The 20,041-nt window shown below is 42.0% G+C and overlaps 1 long non-coding RNA gene across 1 annotated transcript; it reads left to right on the top strand.

Annotated features, from left to right (window-relative positions):
- The first annotated feature begins 257 nt into the window (after nucleotides 1–257).
- LOC142406839 (uncharacterized) lies at nucleotides 258–4,449 on the top strand. The gene is made up of 4 exons (XR_012774729.1): nucleotides 258–312; nucleotides 1,894–1,947; nucleotides 2,820–2,873; nucleotides 4,414–4,449. It is a non-coding gene; the product is annotated as an uncharacterized LOC142406839 (long non-coding RNA).
- Nucleotides 4,450–20,041: the final 15,592 nt, after the last annotated feature.

The raw sequence follows: 20,041 nt of genomic DNA, 5'->3' as shown, positions 1-20,041 counted from the left end.
GGACTGCCAGGCATCCCAGGTTTCAAAGGTGATAAAGGTCTCCGAGGACCACCAGGTAGAGATGGCCAGGATGGGAAAACGGTAAGAGAGCTGGGGAAGTGACCATGCCTTGGATGTGGTGTAACCTTGTTTTTCTTATAATATTTTTAGATGGCTGATTTTAATTTTTTTCCATTAACAACTTTCTGAATCTTTTTTAGATGTCTGTGGAGTCAATGCACTAACCTAGTGTTTACCTCTACCTCTTCTTCCTTGCAGGGGAATGCTGGTCCCAGAGGTCCTGCAGGCCCACCTGGGCTGGATGGCCCAAAGGTTGGTTGGTTTTATTCAGTTGTCTAATGAAAACGTATTTGTTGAATTTCATTACATTGGTGTTTTGATGACAGGTAAGGACTTGAGAGTAAGTTTCAATCCAAATCAGGTGAGGAAGAAGTTAAAGCCTCAGCAGTAGGCACCCTGCCTGTTCCTCTCCACTTTGAATCCTATATGCTTGAATCACTTAAACTAAGGATGATGAAATGGGCTGCTGGGCTCCATATACACTGTCTGCCATGGTGGTTTTATCCACAGACTCTGAATGCTTCCTGAAACACATGATAGGAAGAACTCCTTGTTTCATCTATACGCTTCTGCCTAACAGTCTAGGGACACAGGCCAACATAAAACTTCCAGTGTCTGAAGGATTCCAATAATGTCACATTTCAAGCATTTCCCATGAAGAGACTGTCATCAGTCTGCTCACAGTGCCAGTGCCTGGTCACAATCAAAACCTTTACAACTGCCTAATGTGAAATAAATCAAAACAAATCAATGGAGGGAGAGATAAGGTGATTTCACGATGGACCACAGTTTCCTCCAGACTTCCCTGCATTACTGGCCTACCGTCTAAAACAGCTTCTGCTATTTTAACATCTTTGTATTTGCACTTATTAGAATGTAGGACAAGCTAATAGAGTTTCATGAATTAATTTTATATCTTGCAATTAAAAGTGTGGTGGGGAGAGCAGTGCACTCTCAAAAGTAAATATAGGGTTGATCAAAATGAAAGTATGTTCCAGGATAAAATTTGCAAAAGAATTAGTAACCCATAAAGACAATAACTGGCAGAAATACCAAGCAGTCTGAGACATACCATCTGCTGCTTTCTTATACGCTTTGAGAAAGCAGAGATTTAGGCAGCAAGATTGAATATTTAGGTGAAGTAGCAGCCCTCCCTCCCCCACTTTTCTCCTAGCTCTCACGTAGTAAACCAGAGTATTATTTTCATGCCCAGCAATTCATTAGTGTTCTGTGCATTGTTCATAATTTGTTCCCTATCACCTCAGTATTTTTCACTGTGTGTGAGACTCATCTTGCCTTACTTTAAGCACTGATAATACAGACATCTACCTTTTAGTTAGCTGCCTCTGTTCTGTTGTCACTAGGACAGAAAGAGAGAGAGAAAGAGGGGGGCACTTTCTGGGTATGAATTTTCTGACTGCACTTTAGAAATGCTGTTTTTATTGCTGCTGTCCCTGAAGGGAAAAGAGATTACTAGCTCATACTATGAATGCCTTTGCTGGGCCAGATGCTGCCTTACCAAGATCTGATTTAGTGAAGTTCTTAACAACCTGTCTGCTTTCTAAGGATGTGGAAGTCCTCTTTATGTCCATGAGACTACAACATAAAAAAAAGGGCTATGCTGGGTCTGTTTAAAGGCCATTCCTCACATATATTCCTGGCTCCAACATTGGTAGTGAAAGTCTAGAGAAGAATTTAAAAGGAGGGCAAGTAGGACTCAGTCCTAATTTATGTGTTTTATGCTCAAATGTCCAAGCGCTTTATGAAATAGGTCAAAAAGCTGATACAATACTGAATCTAAGTGACTTTCAGTGGCTTTTTTTTTGTTATCAGGGCGCTAAAGGAGACCGTGGTATGACTGGGGATGCAGGAGAAAAAGGTGAACAGGTAAAAACAGAGTGTGGTTTCCAACAGTGTTGTCACTGTGATTGTTCCTTCATCAAAAACTCCTATGATGTCTGTAGAGGAATACCCTTCTCAGAGGCAGAGGAGGAAGATGGGAGCTCTTCATTACTGATAAACCTCAAATGGGCTACGCTGAAGAGTGGAACTGTAGCAGTCCTCTACAGGCTTACATCCCCATCGCCAATAAAAACCTTCCCTTATGGTCTGTGTCCTCACCTCTAGATTGGATGCATTAAATTCTCTACATTACTCAACCTCTACTCATTTCCCCAGATAACGCCTAGATGACATCCAGGAGGTCAGGCATCTTTGGGTTGAAAAAGCCAATGTTTGTCCTAGAAGATGAGTATAAGGGTGACCTCTTTTAGGAGGGACTGAGATGCCACAGGAAAGAGAATGGTCTAAATTAGAGCAAAGTTTCATAGTTAATTTTGCCAAGGGCTGAGTCAATAATTTAAGGTGCAAATCAGCACCTTTTCAATGAGATTTGTAGGATATTTTAAACAGGTTTGGTTTCCTGCCTGATCTCCTGCCTTGTACAATTCCACAATATCTGTTCTCATCTCCCATTAGTATAGACTAAAGTACACATTGGAAAAAGTACACCTTAAATCTAACTATGTACACCTAATCTAACTAAGTACACCTTAAATAAACTATGTTTATTTCTGAAGTGCATGCTTTGCAAACCAAGGTTTTGCTTTAAAAAGCCATGGTTCCTTATTTGCTTATAACTAGCTCTCTGTGAATTGTTTCATTTTGATGTTACCTCACAATGTTCAATCACCAGTTAACTTTTATACAACTAGAGATGTGAATAATGCATAAAGCAAGTCTCTCTTTTCATTCTCCAGGGCCACCCTGGAATACCTGGCTTCTCAGGGGCTCCTGGAAACCCTGGTCCACCTGTAAGTTCCTCTGTTGCAAAGATGGCCCTGTATTTTCCTTTCTAATAAAGGTAGTTGCAAGTTCCATATGGAAGAAAGGACCATTCCCACCTGTTTATGGTTGCATTTGCATTTTCCAACAGGTTCCTAATGGTCCCCTGAGTGTCATAGAATTCCCCACTCATGATAATTGCTATTTAATACATTGGCCACTTTTCACTGATTGCTTCAACTCACTCTGTAAATTGATGCTAAGCTTCAGTCACTCTCTTTATACAAGGCAATGATCATGAAAACTGTTCCGCAGAGACTACTTAGTAGTATGTGTATAGGTGTTTTCTTATGTGTGGAATAAGTTGTCAGTCTAGAACCAGCAGATCTAAGAATATTTTAGTTCTTGATTTTACACAGTAGTATGAGACTGGATTTTCTCCAATTTTCATATCCTGTGGGTTACTTTTGAATTAAAAGGCCTTTTATGTGTCCCTCTCCATCACAGTCCTTCTCATTCCTAGCTCTATTCTCTCCGTGAATACAATTATGCTTCTTTGTATTTAAAAAGAGGTGACAGTGCAGAAGCAGGGCTGAAATAACTTGGCTCTTCTGCTTATAGTATCACTGCTTATACCCTCCAAGAGTTGGGACTTTTCCTGAGCGAAGGGCTTTTCTTTCCAAACCACCTTTCTTTGCCCACAGTCATCACCACTCACATTGCTGCTTACAGTGCAGTTTGGCTCTGCCATGCTAAGGGCCTGCAGCCTTCATCTGTTCGGGGGATCAGCACCGTCTCTGCAAAGCTGAGTTTACATTGCACTGACTAAATGACGGGAGGTACCAGAAAAGAGGATTAGATTAAAATTCTGTTTTCAGATGGTGAAAGATGGCATTCAGCAGTGCCTAAAGGATGCTGAATGCTTTGCCACTGGGACAACATGTGGACCTGCTTTGTGGGTCATTTGCGCTCCCGTGAGCATTATTTTAGAAGCTAATAACACAGACACATTTACTGTGTCTGTACTAACCTCATACTGCCACAGCCATAAGATTATTCCAGTAGGATTAAAACTCTTAAAATGGTCCCTTTGAATAGACTCACAGTCAAAGGAAATGTGCAAAGTAAAACTGAGCTTTGTCAAATCAGAGCAAAACATGATGTTCCCCTAGATATTTTTTTTCTTCAACTTTTGCTGACTTTTTCCTCTGACTGCATTGACTTGAGGCTTCAGGATTTTGCCTGCCACAGAGCGTGCTTCAAGCTGCTCCCATAATTTCTGTTCTTCAGGGTTATTTTTGTCACAAGATTGGCTTTTTCCTATTTGTCCCCTATTTTCAGAAGGAAGGGCCAGGACCAAACTCAAATGTCTGACTATTTCTGGCTTTGGAGGCTGATTGAATGCAGAGGTTGGCACTGCTTTTCTGTGATGAATGAAGAAATGATGGACTGAATGCTGAACTGAGTGACTGAATAAAACTTCAGTCTTGCCAGCAGTGGTAGGGAGTGTGTTGACAAATACACAAAATGTCTTAATCACTCACGTTGTTTCTGCTTTATTTTGTTTAGGGACCAGACGGGCCACCAGGACCAATAGGACCAGCAGGAAACCCAGGAGACATAGTAAGCTCTAAGCTGTGTTTCACCGCCAGCTTCACCTATATTTAGCTCTGTGAAGTAAAGCTGAGCTGGAACCCATATAATGTCCTTTGAAAGCTCCCCAAACTGTTCTGACTCAACTCTACACCTGCAAGTAGGACCTCCACAAATAACCACAGATTATTCTGTCATGCAGTTTTGTTTACTTACCAAAAGAAACTCCAAATTAGCCAGAGCATAATCCAGTCCATGGGATCTCTAAGGAGGTTTTTGTACGTCTTGTCTGTCTGTCCTTGCTATTAACATCTCTTAGCCTCTAGAACAGGATGACTAAATCTGTTAGGACACTTCATGACCCAGGCTACATGAAATGTGCATGGGGATTGTCAAAATGAAACCAGCAACCTGTTGAAGGATGTCACAGCACAGACTGCTCAGATGCCAGGGCCTGAGACCATTCCCTGGCAGCACTGAAAATACTAGTACAGATGTAAACTTTGAGAAGTCCATGAAGAATTTTGGTACTGCTGTTTCATTTGAAGGGTGTTCAGATGCTACTTTGTGGTAATGCATCAGAAAACCCTGGGAGAGACAGATAATCTGATTGATGCTAACTTCAGGTTGAAAACGAAAAAATGAACTTTCCCTGAGTAATGCATGCTGTTCAGCTGGAACAGTTTAAGACTGTGTAATTCTGTGATTAATTTCTAGAGCAGGGTTTCCTGATGAGCAAGGTGCCTTTTGCAGATCCATTTCAACCTGAACATCATAATAAGTGAGCAGTGATGGTCCTTCCAATGGCTGTTATGAAATTAGTGAGCGCTCTTAGCAGAGAGGCCAGAGACTACATGGACAGGCTGGCTGAAATTCCCTTTCAAATGGGTGATCAAGGCTGAGACACTGTGAAAGACTTGAGATGCTATTGTCCAGTCCTGTAGAGCAAGGGGATTTCTTGGGACTGTCAGCAAGGCACTTCTCATAACTACTCATTTGATAGGTATAAAATATAGATCTTCTACTTCCTGGCTGGACACCTCATGCAGGAAGTTAAGGACTAAATATTAAATATAATTAAACTTCAGAAAAAAATTACCAGTGATTTCAGTGGTTTCTCCATCTGTAACAACTTATAATTAATACTGGATGTTTTATGTGAAAAGAAAGCCCTCCAGTTTAAACTAGAAGGAATTCAAGGAAACCTCATACACTGTGTCACAAGGGCCACAAGACCAGCTTCTCACAGTTGCCCCTTGTCAAACTCTACATTTGATAAATCTTCATCTGATAGAAGCATCTGAGGAGCTTGTCTGACCCGCAGTGTTTCTGCTTTCTTTCCAGGGTAAAGATGGCCCTCCAGGTCCACAGGGCCCACCAGGGTTGCCTGGACTTCCCGTGAGTGCAAATTCAGCTCCTTCTCATTCAATACATTAAACTGTTCCTAAACACATAGGTGTGTAAAATAAAGAGGTGACATTTTTGAGGTGCTTTGAAAGCTATGCATGGTCTGTAATGGTATTTGTCATGTTGATGCTATGTCCTTGGTCCAAGACAGTGTGAATGCTCTATTTGATCACTTTAAAGTTAAGTGTGAATTACCAACGTGAATCAGGTCTGTTCCTTATCTGCCTCCTCATTGGAAAAAAAACTTCTTATGCAGAGCACAAAAATCGACTAAGAGGTCCAGTGTAAGGGCACAAAAATTAATAGACTGGAATACTGTCTTTATCTGAATCCACAGTTGAAATAATTCCTTTGCACTGACTCAAGTTCAAGTGCATCTTGGGCAAAGACTTTTCTCTTCTGGAAAATGTATTAGTACAACATTTTGGGTTTTTTTAATCTGTCATAGGGATAGGGCCAGAGCTATTTCTAGGGTAAAGCAGCCTAGCTGAATGAAGACAATGGCATTATAATGATTTATATCAGCTGTTTTTAGAATCCTGTTTTAAGATTGTTGGAGTGCGCACCTTGCTGAAAAGGAGGAAACCCCTTAGACTTGCCATATTGGAAAGGGAAACAGTTTATGCTGTTACAGTGGTGTGGCAAGGAGAGGTCTATGGCTGAGCTATAGAAATAGGGTAGTTTTTGGAGGGTTAGGCAAACTTAAGTATGCCATGATGAAGCAGAGTTGTCACTGTGAAACTCATGCTGACAAAAACCACACCAACCTTCCCTATCGACTCCTTCCTTATACCCTGTTTTGCATTTCATTTACAGGGAATTGCTGGGAATGACGGCAAAGATGGCAAGCCAGGATCTCTGGGGGAACCGGTAATGTAATTTAAAACTGTTTCGCTCAGGCAATCAGAGCCTGCATCCAGTTATTGGGTTTGGAGCTGCCTATCTATGGACTCCTTAGGGGGGGCAGGGAGCCTGTTTGCACGTCTTTTTTTAACACCAGAAGGACTATATTGTCTTGAGCAATTTATAAGAGTCACACACTAGCAATCTTGAAAAGAAACAGGGTTCTTTTACTTTTACAGCTACCATAAATACACTAAAACTTAGTGATTTCACTTTTACAGCTACCGTAAATATCTCAGAGAAAGCAGGTTGTCTTGTAATATTAAACCTAGTGATCCATTTTTTAGGTAGAAGATTATGGGGCATAAAACGTGTAGAGGAGGTGTATTTAAAGAAGCCTTTTCTGGATTGCTCTGTGACAGTTCTTCTGTCCAGGATTAGAGGTTTTATATTTGATTTTCTCTACTTAGTCTATATTTGCATTTGTTGAGGGAAAAAAGCTGAGCCATGAAGTTGTCAGCCAAAAGGAAATGTTAATAAATTGGGCAGTGAATGTTATTCCTTGAAACTGTGTTTGTTATATGAGGAATGTGATTCCAGTATCTGGCATTTCCAGCTTCTTTCTGTGGCTTGTGAAATGGGACTTAGTGGTTCTGTGAAAAGCCAAGTCCCCAGTCATTAGGACAACTGGTATGTGGAGCAGCGTGTGTCACAGCAGCTGCAGACAGTTATGTGCTTACATCAAAACACCTGATTTCGACGCGCAGATGCTGATTTTGTATGTGCTTAGTAGGTATTGGTGCAGTTCTGTGCATTACCCCTTCGACATTAAAACACTGTAAAGGTGCACCAGTCCAAAGGTTTAAGCTGCCTTTGAACCTGAAAGGCTGCGTTCGTGACAGTGTGGGTAAGGGTATGTATGGGAATGTCTGTCACTACTGTCCTCCTTGCATGCTCAGACTCCAGTGTTGCTGGAGAAACCCTGGGCAATCACAGTTCTCAGTGCTGTTACACCTAAGGGAGCGGAGTAGGAGGTTTTCAACAGCAGAGAGGTGGACCTGAGACTCTCACTAACGTAAGCATGGTTGTTTCCCATAGGGAAAGCCTGGAGAACCAGGGCTCCCAGGCCAGGAGGGTGCCAGAGGCTTACCGGTAGGTGCTGCTCTGAAGGATTCAATCCAGTCACTCTTCTGTACTTGTAGCCGGGAAGCTTTTGTTGGGCAGATGAAGGCCTTTACTGCTGCAAACATATAACCAAAGAGCTGGTCTGGCTGAGAATAGTCATGGCATTGTGACTAAATAAATAAATAATCAACAAAAACCAAACACAGGCATTTCCAAATTCTTCACACTTGGAGAAGAGTAGGTCCCTTACCTAGAAGTTAAAGCACATAACCTCATGACCCCTTCTACCAGAAGGCATGGTCACAGCTGTAGCCCTTGTGCTCTGTTACGCATCCCCTGAAAGGATGGGGACAATTAAATTTAGGGCTGGTCACACCAGGAATACACACAGTACAGTCTTGGTCTTGCAGCCTAAGGAGCTGTGGAAAGAGCTTTTCTCTCCCTGTGACATGGCCCTTCCTGATCACTCCCTGGAACACGGCAGCTCAATGCTGACCGTTCCCCAGGAATCTTAGGCAAAATTGGAAAGGTTATTAAGTGCACATTCAAGCTAGAGTTTTCTTAGTGTTTCATGCATCAGAGTAATGGACGATTGTTGCTTTCATTCTCTTTTGTAGGGTTTCAAAGGACAGAGAGGAGATACAGGTCCCCCAGGTCCCCGGGTAAGTAACATGTACCATATGCATGATGATCCTGTGGACAAAGATTGTGTGAATTAAGTTGACCTTTCTGAGGCAATAGGTAAAACTGATGACAGGTCTGTATTTAACATGTCTGTTTTCAACCACAATTCCATGGCCCACACCCATGGCATAAAATCACAGCAGCTGTCTTCATTCCCTCTGCTGAAGTTCTGCTCCCAGGTAAGGTGAGGCAGCTGGTAGAGCTGAGTCCTCTGATGCTCCCTTTGAGATAGCCCTTTGTGAGAAAGTTTCAAGGATGCCTCCATACCACATCCGTGTGGTACAAATGCTAATGTACAAGGTGAAGAACCCTACTGCACTTGTTGGACAAGTATCAATCAGCTCTCCTCCAAAAATGCCTAAGAAGTACAAAGTAAGTTGAGCGACAAAACTTACAGAAATGAGAACAGAAATGTCTCTAGTCCTTTGACTTAGTTGCCTCTGGATCATAAAACCCAAAACTCAAATCCTGTATGAAAAGTTGGTCTCCTCTCAGTTCTGAGCAATGCAGTACAAGAAGCTCCTGGGTTTAGAAAGTGGAATACAAAACTGAATGTCATTCTGCCTAATTCTGGCTTTTTACAGGGAAATAAAATGCTCTGCTTGCTGGAGCTTAGTTGAAAAATCCAGTGCTGGAGTTCCTCATCTCTTCCTCATTACGGTAGTTTCTGTATCATGAATAGGTTGGTGGTTTTCAGTGGCTGCACTAGCAGTAGCAAATATTCTGCTGGAAAGCAGTGCCCTGCCTCCTGCATCACTTACAGAAGATGCTTCTGAGTTATTTTTATAAGCTGTGTCATGTATGATGTACGAGGCCCTTGTTGGCTTTAAAAATTTTTCACTGAGCTCAGTCCAATATTGCACAAACTCCATACCACTTATAGTGGTGTTACTGGTCTGTCTTTGACCTTGAGCTGATATCTCCTTCCTTTTTGCTGAATTGCAGGGGGAGCCAGGTGCGACAGGTCCTGCTGGGCGTGAGGGGCCACCAGGGAAGGATGTAAGTGTACCATTTTGAGCAGAAACTAATCTCCTTCTCCCTGAGAAATGAAGATTTTAATTCACAGTGATTCTGACCTGAAACAGCTGCAGAAACTGAAATAAAGGGTGAATTACTGCAGCAGTGCACAGGGAATGATTTGTGCAAAGATCGTTAAGGTAACAAAGAATTTGAGAGCCTTTGTCACTGCTTAGCTGCTGACACTTAAATGTCAGCTATATCTTTAGAAAAGCAGAGAAAGCTGCATTGTTTGAATCCCAGGCTGTGCTGCGTAGCCATGGACCTGCTTTCTGTCCCCCCTCTCCGAGCAGTGCTTCATTCTGCAGGTCCCACTGGGCCAGGTTGTGTCACGCTTCCTCTGCAAAAATTGTACCTTACTGCATGCATAGCTCCACTGAAATCTATGAAATACCTATGGAATAAGACGCTGCTGCTCAGAGGAAAGAGAGATGGTGCAAACAGATCCTTTGACATTATTAGTGCAGTCACATAACAAAATCCTGGGAGAGTGCAGCTGACGTGGGATCCTGCAGCAGCTGCCGAGCAATGTACCAAGTGGCTGATGTGCCATTGCCATCCGACTTGGGGAAGTGGTTTCTCATTTGCACCCCCTTGTATCACTGGAAAACTGTTGTGCTGTAAATGGTACCCTACAAAGTAAAATGGAAGGTGGACCTAAGGGAACACCTCAGAGAAGATAGAAGCAGGTCTTAAGCCTCCCTCAAGAGAGAACAAAATAGTCAATTCTTGAGAAATACTAGAGAATCTCTGTCCCCGAGAAACCCAGCTTTAAGATAACCTCATAACAATGGTTTCTGCCTGTAATCAGAATGCATTTAGTGATAGATGTTTAAAATTCAAAAGGCTGGTCTTCCTCATACATAACTGAAAGGGAGTAGAGAGACTTCTTTAATGCTGTTTCTCCCTAATATGTAAACAGTGTAATTTAGTAGGAGCATTTTTAAATGCTTGTTTGCTTGCCTCTGTGTCAGGTCTTTCTCACTCACCAGAATGCTTTTCTTCATTTCAGGGTGATACCGGTCCCATAGGACCACAGGGCCCTCGAGGACTCAGAGGGCAGCCGGTGAGTTTTCTCTCCTGACAAGCCATTTCTGGAGGTACATTGTGTATAGTGGGAATATCCTGCAGTCCAGAACTCTGTTTTGGAAGAAGAGTCCTAAGCAAGATTCAGGTGATGTTTGATTAAAACACTTTGCCTACTTTGAGAACAACAAGTCAGAAAGATATTGCTAGAAACTGATGAAGACTTATAATAATGCAATGGAGTGATGGTTGCTGACTCAGTGAGAAGAATAGTCTAATGGATTCTGCCAGGACTGCAGTGTCAGAAGGGCTCATATTCCAGTCCTGTCTCTGGCATCTCACTCACTTCTCACATGGCCTCAGTTTTCAAAGGTAGACACTAATTATGGGTTCCCAGTTTGAGATATGTGGGGTCCAGTTGTGATACTATTCATTTTTGTCATGCTCTGTAATTTTTTCTGCAAAAAAGTATAATTTTAGGAAAAGGTTTGTTTAAATGAACACCTGTAGAGTTTTATTACAACTTCAGTGGAGAAATGGCAATTTAGTTGACAGGGTTGAAATTCAGTTGAAATTCAGTGTTCAAATTTAGTTGAAAGTGTCATTTGGGATGACTGAGAAATTACTTTTATTAATTTCATGGGTTTTTCAATTCTCTCTTAAAAATCAACCCTTTCCAAATTTGAATGCAGGTCTCTGTTGCTGAACCTAGGCACATCTTTAATTTGTTGCAATGAGTGATTTTTTTTCCTTCTCAGAAGACCTACTAGTGAAACAGATTCTACAACATGTTCCATAATCAGGGCAAAATGCTGATTCAGCCAGCAATGCCAGGAGCCGGAGCGGCAGGTCCCTCTGAGCTGGGAGGGTAGGGGTTTAAATTAGACTGCAGGAACATATGGAGAGCTCCTCTGTCTACCTTGTAATTTATCTCATTATTCCTGTACTGCTGGCATCACTCACTAACGTGTCATGCCCCTGCACAACACTAGCAATGAATAAAAATATTTGAGGAGACAGAAATTATCATAACTCCAGGCCATATTCTTCTTTGGAGAAGAGATACTTGGGGTTTTGTATGTTGGAGGGCAAAGTATCAGTTTCTCTTATTCTTCCTCTGCTTTCTTTCTTCTCTAATAAGGAGCATGAGGGATGATTTTGAATATTGCCAGTAAAAGGGCTGGTCTTTATGGTCAACTCCAATGCAGGGAAGAACATCTCTGCATAGTGAGTTGGAAGGAGAGAGGAGCAGGGTGTAGAATTTCATCTCACCAAACATTAGTCAGTGTAGATGGTCATCTCAGCTACTTTGATAAGGAATGGTGAGAAACAGGTCCTTTTAAAGGATGATTTGGCTCATTCTGAGTTGTCTGGTGTCAGGCAAGTATCAAATGCCTCAAGGCTTTAGGACAAGTGTTTCCCTCCATTCCCCAAAAAAAGAGAATCCTGAGATGATTAAAAAGTAGATGCCTGGCCTCTGGACCCTAATTCAGATGATAGCCCTGAGAAGAAGATGGCAGGCAGTAATTTGCAGGACCTACCTCAGTCACTGGAGAGAGGAAGTTTTCTAACACAGGAAGGTGTGGGGGGATCTGGAGATATCTATCAGCTAGTGCAGAGCACTTTAACATTGATCAGTGAGTTGCCAAGAGGTGCTTCGAACAAGGACTAAAGGGACTTGTCTGAACACTGGTGACTTGGAGCAGCTGTAGTAGGTGGCTCCATCCATCCAGGAGACTGCTGCATATGACAGGGATAAGGGTGAAGAAAAGGAGGAGGAGAAGGAGCGCTGGTTTGGTCCTCTTCAGAGTAGGGGATTTGAGTCCACATCTCTCAATTTTTGTCCTGAGATGGGGTCAGCCATGCAATCAGGGATGAAGAAGTTGTGGGGTCAATTGGAAATAAGAGATCCTTACTCTGCAGTCTGCCAAGAGAGGAGGTTGGACAATGCTAAAGAAATCCCTGCTGCTGTAGCAGTAGGTGGATATTTTTAATTGTAGCGTACGTTACTTCACTAACCTTTTTCCTTTTGACATAGGGCAAGAATGGATCGCCTGGATCTGCGGGAGAACCTGGCCCAGCAGGTAACCCAGTAAGTACCACAAAGGGAAACTCATGCAGCAAGGAGTTATGTCAAGGAGAGGTGGCTGATGAAGTATAGATGGAGTCGATTATGTGTAGCTGCTTGCCACCCCTGAAGCTGCCATGTCTGAAGATCGGTGATCTGAAAATCACTGGCTGGCCACGACATCGAAGCGGGGTTGGCTACGTTCCTGGAATTGAGCTGCTAGCTGGGTCATCATTTTTCCCAGCAAAAATTAATTGTTCGCAGAAAAAGGAAATGATTGATTACCTGGTATGCAAAAAAGATTGGCATGCCTTATCTTCACCAGTAGATTTAATTTTGCCACGCCGAGACTGTGCAGACAACAGAGAGTTGTCACAAGGAAGGAGAGGGCCTCAGGGAGTTGACAGACTGCACTGAGGAATAGCAGCAGCAGAAAAATCCTCCCCAGGCACTTGGGGAAAGAGCAGACAGTGGGCAGTAAACCAAGATCACGAAGCAGAATGAACGCCCCGTGGGGCCATCCTGTGTGGAAGAACAGCATGGTAATGAAGAGCTGTAAGGAGGACAGTGAGGAGTTGGTTGGGGTTTGGTTTTTTGTGTTTTTTTTTTTTTTCCCTCTGTTCTGCTGCTGAAAATTGTTCAGGATTCAGCAAATCCATGCAAATGTACCTTTGTGTCCAGTAGCATCTATTGAAATGCAGGACTCTTCCCTCTCTTTGTCCACCTAGACATAGCTTGCTGGGCTGTTAGATTCAGATAGAAACAAAGGCATAGCAGAATCTGAAAAATTGCAGCAGGATTGTGCTCTTTGTGGTCCTTGCCATGCCATAAAGCAACCTCAGCTTCACCACAGACTTGTGCCCTGAGCACGTATTGCTTTGCTGCAGGGATGTCTCCTCCTAAGTAGTCTCAGTGAAGCAAGCAACACTTTTCTGCATGGGGAGGTGATAACTCACAGATTACAGGTGGGGTAGGAGCGGTGCAGTCTCTCAGCCTTTCTGCAGCCAAGAATTAGTGCTGCTGCTTTTTTCTCCTTGACATAACTTCTTCTTACCTTTCTGGGACCACTGCCATTGCTTCTTACCCCGTGGATCCCCACTGTTGTTTTTTCAACCTTCATTTCTTCTTCTCATCACGCCCACCCCTGTTCCCAATTCCTGTTACTGCTTTTTGGCTTTCTGGGTCTTCATCAGGCCACTGTGGCTCTGGGATGCCCTGTGAGTGCCAAATGTGGGTTATTTTTTAATCATCAGCATGTTATCACATTACCTAGACAGTCAGCTAGTGACCCAGGGACTCACCAGGCAGCTTCCTGCACAAACACAGAACTACAGCAGTCTCTGCTCCAGAGGATTTACAGTCCAAAAATAACATAAGAGATTGAAAAAGGATAAAGTCAGATGGTTGAGAAAGGGGAAACAATGAGACAGTGTTGGTCAGCAGAACAGTCATCAGTATCCTTCTCTGTCATTAAAATGAATCCTCTCCCTTTCATAAAGGTGATTATGGGAAGTATTTCCTTGTGCTATACGTGAGTCCATTTTTTTCCAGCCTTGTCTGGAAATGCACTAATTTCCTTCACAATGTGGTGTGAGAAGCCAATATATTATATTTCCATTTTGAAAAAAAGGAGAAGCGAGAAAGGTTATCATGGCATAAGGGTTTCTTTTCCACCTTCACCATTGTTGACTTGTAATCACAAGCTAAAACGTGCCAGGAACCTTCTCTTTTTGCATCTGCTGTTTGACAGCGTCCATCCCGCTTCACAGTGCTCATGCTATAGCCTGCACGCAGCAATGCAGCACAGCCCCTGGAATCTCCAGGGCTGATTGCCTACCCAAAAGCCACGTGCTTTGTGCCTGTCAGGTTCGTTGGTGCTCACTTTACACAAGACGGGCTTAAAATGAAGACAAGTTTTACTCTGAGAAGAAAAAGGGATAAGTTCTGAATTAGAAGGTAGGGGACAAAGTTGTGAAAGAAAAGGTTAAAATAAGAGTAAAAAAAAAATCAGGAGTGTACATGAAATGGCTCTGTATCACAAACTGCCATTTAAGCTGCCCTGATCTGTAAGAAAAAGGGATAGTTTGGCAGAGTATCACAACAGTTAAGTAAAAGGCAGACATTTTTTAAATTGAACCTGGAAATAAAGGCAAAAGAGCAACTCAGTAGCTGTCTGTTCATGGTGTTCTCAGATTTGAGCAGTATGACCATCTGCACTGTTTCCCTGTTGTCACACATCACAGCCTTTCCATTCTGCAACGCCACCTTATAAACCGTGCAACGCCAGAACAGCCACTGAACATATCTCCTGTCACTTCCATAATTGTCACTTCCTTTTCATCTTTTCACGGGGACCCCACATAGCTTGTTAATAATGCCAACATGGTGTTTGCAGTCTGCTTTTCTAAACGACTTTGTTCTTCCTTTCCTTGTCAGTTTTGGGAGTCCTGCTGCTACAGTGAAATTTCCCAGTTCCAACGTATCTGTAAATGCATGCTCTGGAAAAGAGATGTTGGGGAAAGGGCTGCTAGTGTCTGTCTCATTTCTGTCCTAAGGGTCCTAAAGGAAATAAAGGAGAAAATGGCAGCCCAGGACTCCCTGGTTTCATAGGACCCCGAGGACCACCTGTAAGTATGTCTGGGGATGGATTAGACCTACTAATTGCCTGCTTTTAAATGTGGGACTGATGAAGGCGGAACATAGTCATCTTTAACTGGGTAAAAAACATAGGCAGGAGATCTGACTCTTTACTTCTAAAGGAAATTGGACTGCAAAAATAGCATTTTTCTTATGGATGAACATCCATAATTTCATTTACTGAGCTGGTACCTGCCAGTCAGCCCTGGTAATGTGTGCATTAATCAGGCTGGTTCAATAGTCTTCTTAATATGGGTATGGGGTATTTCAGTTACTCAGACTATATCTCTGCATGGACCCCAGAAGGGCTAAATAGGGAAATTTTAAGTGCTGATAACAATATAGGTATTTTAGCAGCAAGAGAGGTACATTGCAATTAAAGCATTCGTTTATCTCCCAAAGTGATATAAAATAATACCTGTATATGTGAAAATACCACAGCCTTGAAATCCAATATTTCTAGCCCTTCCAAGGTGAGTAAATTATGTTACATTCCACTAGAAGGATGGAAAAGATGAATGTTAGGTAAATATTTTTATTTCTAGTTCTGTTGTGACTTAAAATGAGATTTAAAAGGTCTTCATGTGAATCTAGCAGAGCTGAATCTTCCGCAGGATGACTCTTTTTTTCCTCTTTTTTTTTTTTTTTTATGATTGGAAAGGGAGTTTTGTGGTGAAAAGAGGACAAAAATATTTCTCTGGAAAATTAATTTAAAGCAACAAACCTGGTGGCCATTTAAAACTGAAGTGGCCGTAAGGAATACTCAAGTGAGTCTGGTGCTGCCTAATTTGGAGCTGATGTGATGACACATCTGTGATTAGTTATATTGCTCATGCATACATGTACGTATGCTAGCACTGTCAAAGTTGTTATATGTGTCTCCAGGTTATGGGAAAAATACCACCTGCATGCACACATTATAGATATGATCATGTGTGTGGATTGTAAATGGACTATACAGATGAATGTTTCCATTCATGATATGGAAAGTGGGCAGAAGTTTAGCAATAACTAGTTTAATGTTTGCTTTGCTTTATCAGTGCACTTCAGGACTGCAGTGACTTTTTTTTCACTGAAATGCTAAAACGCAAAGGTTGTATTGCCTATTTATCACATTATAAATGCAGAATATAGAAAAAAAATCTTAATAGGGTGCTTGTTTAAATTGAGGTTATTTGATATTGTGGGTTGGACTAGATGTCCTTTAAAGGTCCCTTCCAGCCCAAACCATTCTATGATTCTGTGATTCTATGATATAGTCCTGAAACACAGGCAAGCTTTCAGGCTCAGACTTGCTTTATCACTGGCTCTGTATGCATTATCTCAGCTGGTGTGATACAAAATGATACCTCTTCTTAGAGAATTTACTTCCTTTACATCTTTAGACTGTTATGGCTATAACATTGGCACTGCTTAAGCTAAACCAGCCCAAGTAAAGTCTATGAAGCTTTGTGAAACATCTGTAAGAAAAAGCAATAAAATGTATTGAAAGCGGGAACACACTTTCAATGAAACATCTGTCCTGATCTCAGCTGGTTCGGTAGAAATTACTTCCTTTTATTTGCAAACATTTACACAGTATGCAGCTTTACTAAAAAATGCTTTCTAAATAGTAGGATGTGTCTTTCCAGGAATGACCTATAGCAGTAGGATAAAGATAAATCATCCACACCCGCTGCTGTGTAGCAGAAAACTTGGGTTCTAAACAGAAAGTAAGACTTGTGGTTATTAGGTAGGGTCTTTCTTCCAAGTACTTGCAGTGCGATGCTAAATTCACTCTCTGTATCTCTCAGGGAGAACCAGGAGAGAAAGGTCCTCCCGGAAAAGAGGTAAGTTAAATTCCCAGTTGTTTCAAAGTAGGGCTGGTGTCTTGGGATAAAAACATCAAGCATGCTACCTGGGTTGCAATAAATTGATTTTTTTCTTGAATTGTTGATATTTGTGAGCAAACAGGGAGCTCTCAGGAATCTGTGGGGTTGACAGGAAAAGAAATTTTCCCCAGGTCATAAGAATCACTGCAAAGGCATGCGCTTTATTATTTACTGTTATTATGGATAGCTCTTTCATGCCTACCCTTATTTTGTTGCAGGGTGCACCAGGAAAACCAGGTGAAATTGGCTCCAGAGGAGAGAGGGTAGGTTGGAGAATATTATTAGTTATTTCATCACATTGAAATAAAGAGAGCTATTTTGAGTTAGGGGCCAAGGAAGGGGTCATGCGAGAGTGAAGTATGGCCTGTAGATATTTGCCATGGATATTGCTCCACACCCTCCCAGCCCTCTCTTTAATCATTCTCCGCCAGTAATAATTTGTGGATCATTTGTAATGCACCAGATGTTGTATTCAGTAACTTTGCCAGGTCAGCTGTTTGTGTTTTGCTTTGCTTGGAAATCAGAAGTTTGCCTCTTAATTTGTGGTGGTAATGTCATTTTTTCACTTAGGGAGAGCCTGGCATCAAAGGCGAAAAAGGCCCTCAGGGAGAAAAGGGCCCTCCAGGAGATCCTGGGATACCTGGCCATAAAGGCCATCCAGGACTGATGGGTCCCCATGGACCCCCAGGAGACACTGGGCAAGTTGGACCTCCCGGTCCTCCAGGACAGCCAGGATTTCCAGGACCAAGGGTAAGACTGCCAGAGAAGGGCTTTGTACAGTAATTTTCCTGCCACAGTGTGTGATCAGAAAAGTACCTAGGATAACAGTAAGGCTGATAGAAACCAGAGCAAGTGTATGTTATAATGGGGAGATGTTTTTATCTCTTGATACATAAAATGAGAACTGTAGCATATCTCAGGGATGTTTTGTGGGGGTGTTGGATTGAACTTCAGGAGAGCTGAGCAATCCACACCTATAGCCAGGACAGCCAGTCCCTGACACCTTATACCCCTAAAAGCCTAAATCAGGTCATGTGACTACGGCCATGGGTCTGGAGTCTGAAAAAGCTTCTTTCTATAAGGGTGTTAATGCGTAGCATTTCATAAGGAGGTCTTACGCCTTCCTCTGCTGCTGGTTGTTATGAGAGACAAAATGCTGAGCTGTGAAAAGGTCACTGCTCTATTCCTGGAAATCCTGGAGTCAGCTCATCAGAATTCATGAAATCCTATTTTTGTTTAATATTCTCTCTCTTTTTTTTTTTTTTTTTTCCCTAACGGGGAACAATCTCGCTACTGAGAGTGCCTGAGGGTAATGTATGTAGAAGAATGAGAAAAACTACTTACACTAGTGAAGCCGCTATGCCCATCCTGAGGATGAATTTGAGATTACCCCAGAGGGGAATAACAGTGAAATAATCTCTGATGTAAAAGCTGGGTAAATTTTAGACAAAATATTTCTATGTGTCTCAACAACATAGAGATTTGATGAAATCCAGTGATGATTATGCAGGCTTAATGCGACTAATAGGGTTAAAACTTGAAAAGATAATTTGTAAGCCTTCAAAGTATGTTCCACAATCATGTTTACTTACTGGGATATTCACTAAGAGCCATCACAAATGGTTAGTACTTAATGACAAAATTGTTTCATTTGTCACCAACAAACACATCTTTTTCTCATGCAAAATTTGTATTGGGAAGAAGGCAGCAAACAGACCAACTCTGTATTTAGCAGCAATGTTATTGGTTAAAATTGAAATGTCTCTCAGCTGTTTAATAAAACCTACATTACTTAATGGAGAGTAACTTCTGATTCAGAAGACCTCACGAGGTTTTTATAAACATAGAGGACACAGACTGCATCCTTGTATGTTAAAAGGATAGGTGTGAGGGAAAAACAATGCTTTCATGCAAATAGCTCATACACAAAAGAATGCAGTCTTAAGGTTGACCAGAAGTATTTTCAAAACTGGCAGAAACTCAAAGAATGATTTTAGCCAAAAAATGAAAAGTGTATTTCAAGTGAAACATCTCACTTTGTGATTTACAAAGGAAAACATTTGATCTTGCTGGTTCAAAATGTTTTATTTTTTAAATATAGCTACATTTTTTTCTTTTGAGTTTATGCAAAGACAAGAGTCTGGTTAACCTAAATCCACTTTTTAAAATTTCTTGAAAAGCCACAACCTAAAAAACTCTTCCACCTACCAAAAATGCTTTCATCAATTTTTCAGTTGCATCATCCAGAGTTGTTGTTCACATAGCTTTGAGTTTTGACAGCTACTAAAGCTGTTCAACAGCAATGATGTCACACAAAAGAGCTGAGAGAAGGGATGAAAGATACCGTCCCTGGGAGGCTGGGTAGGGGACCAAGGCCAGGCAGCCACATCCCCTGTCTCCCTTCAACAGCCTGAAATCAGGCAGAACCTTGTACTCGTTTGGAAGAATGAGTATCATATGCATAAATTGGCTTCTGTTCCCTCAGATAAAGCCTGTTGGCAGGCAATGCATCCAGTATGAGTGTTTATAGCAAGCCTATATACCCACCTTAACTACCCTGGGGGCACGCATGCTTCTCTCTACAAGGAAACGTGCAGTGCTGAAAAAGGAGGTAGGCTTTCCACTATGATCTAGTAAGGCAGAGGATGTCTCCTGATTCAATTTCTACTACTTCTCCTATCAGTGTATAGGAGGGAGATTTTCTCTAGGAAGGAGATGGGGACAGTGTCCCAACTATGCCCTCTGACCAGGCTCCCTGTTAAGCCCATGGCTTGCCAGCAGGTTGGGAATTGTGGGTGTTTTGAGTCCCTTTACATTCTTCTTTCAGGCAGTCCCTGCAGCCCTGTGTATGCTGTGGATTATGAAATGCAACCCACTAAACCCTTTGCGGAGGGTTTAATTTGCACATCCCCTGGCTGTGATTATT

The sequence above is a fragment of the Mycteria americana genome, chromosome 2 (genome assembly GCF_035582795.1).
Source record: "Mycteria americana isolate JAX WOST 10 ecotype Jacksonville Zoo and Gardens chromosome 2, USCA_MyAme_1.0, whole genome shotgun sequence".
Lineage (NCBI taxonomy): Eukaryota > Metazoa > Chordata > Aves > Ciconiiformes > Ciconiidae > Mycteria > Mycteria americana.
This window is presented reverse-complemented; position numbering and strand designations above follow the sequence as displayed.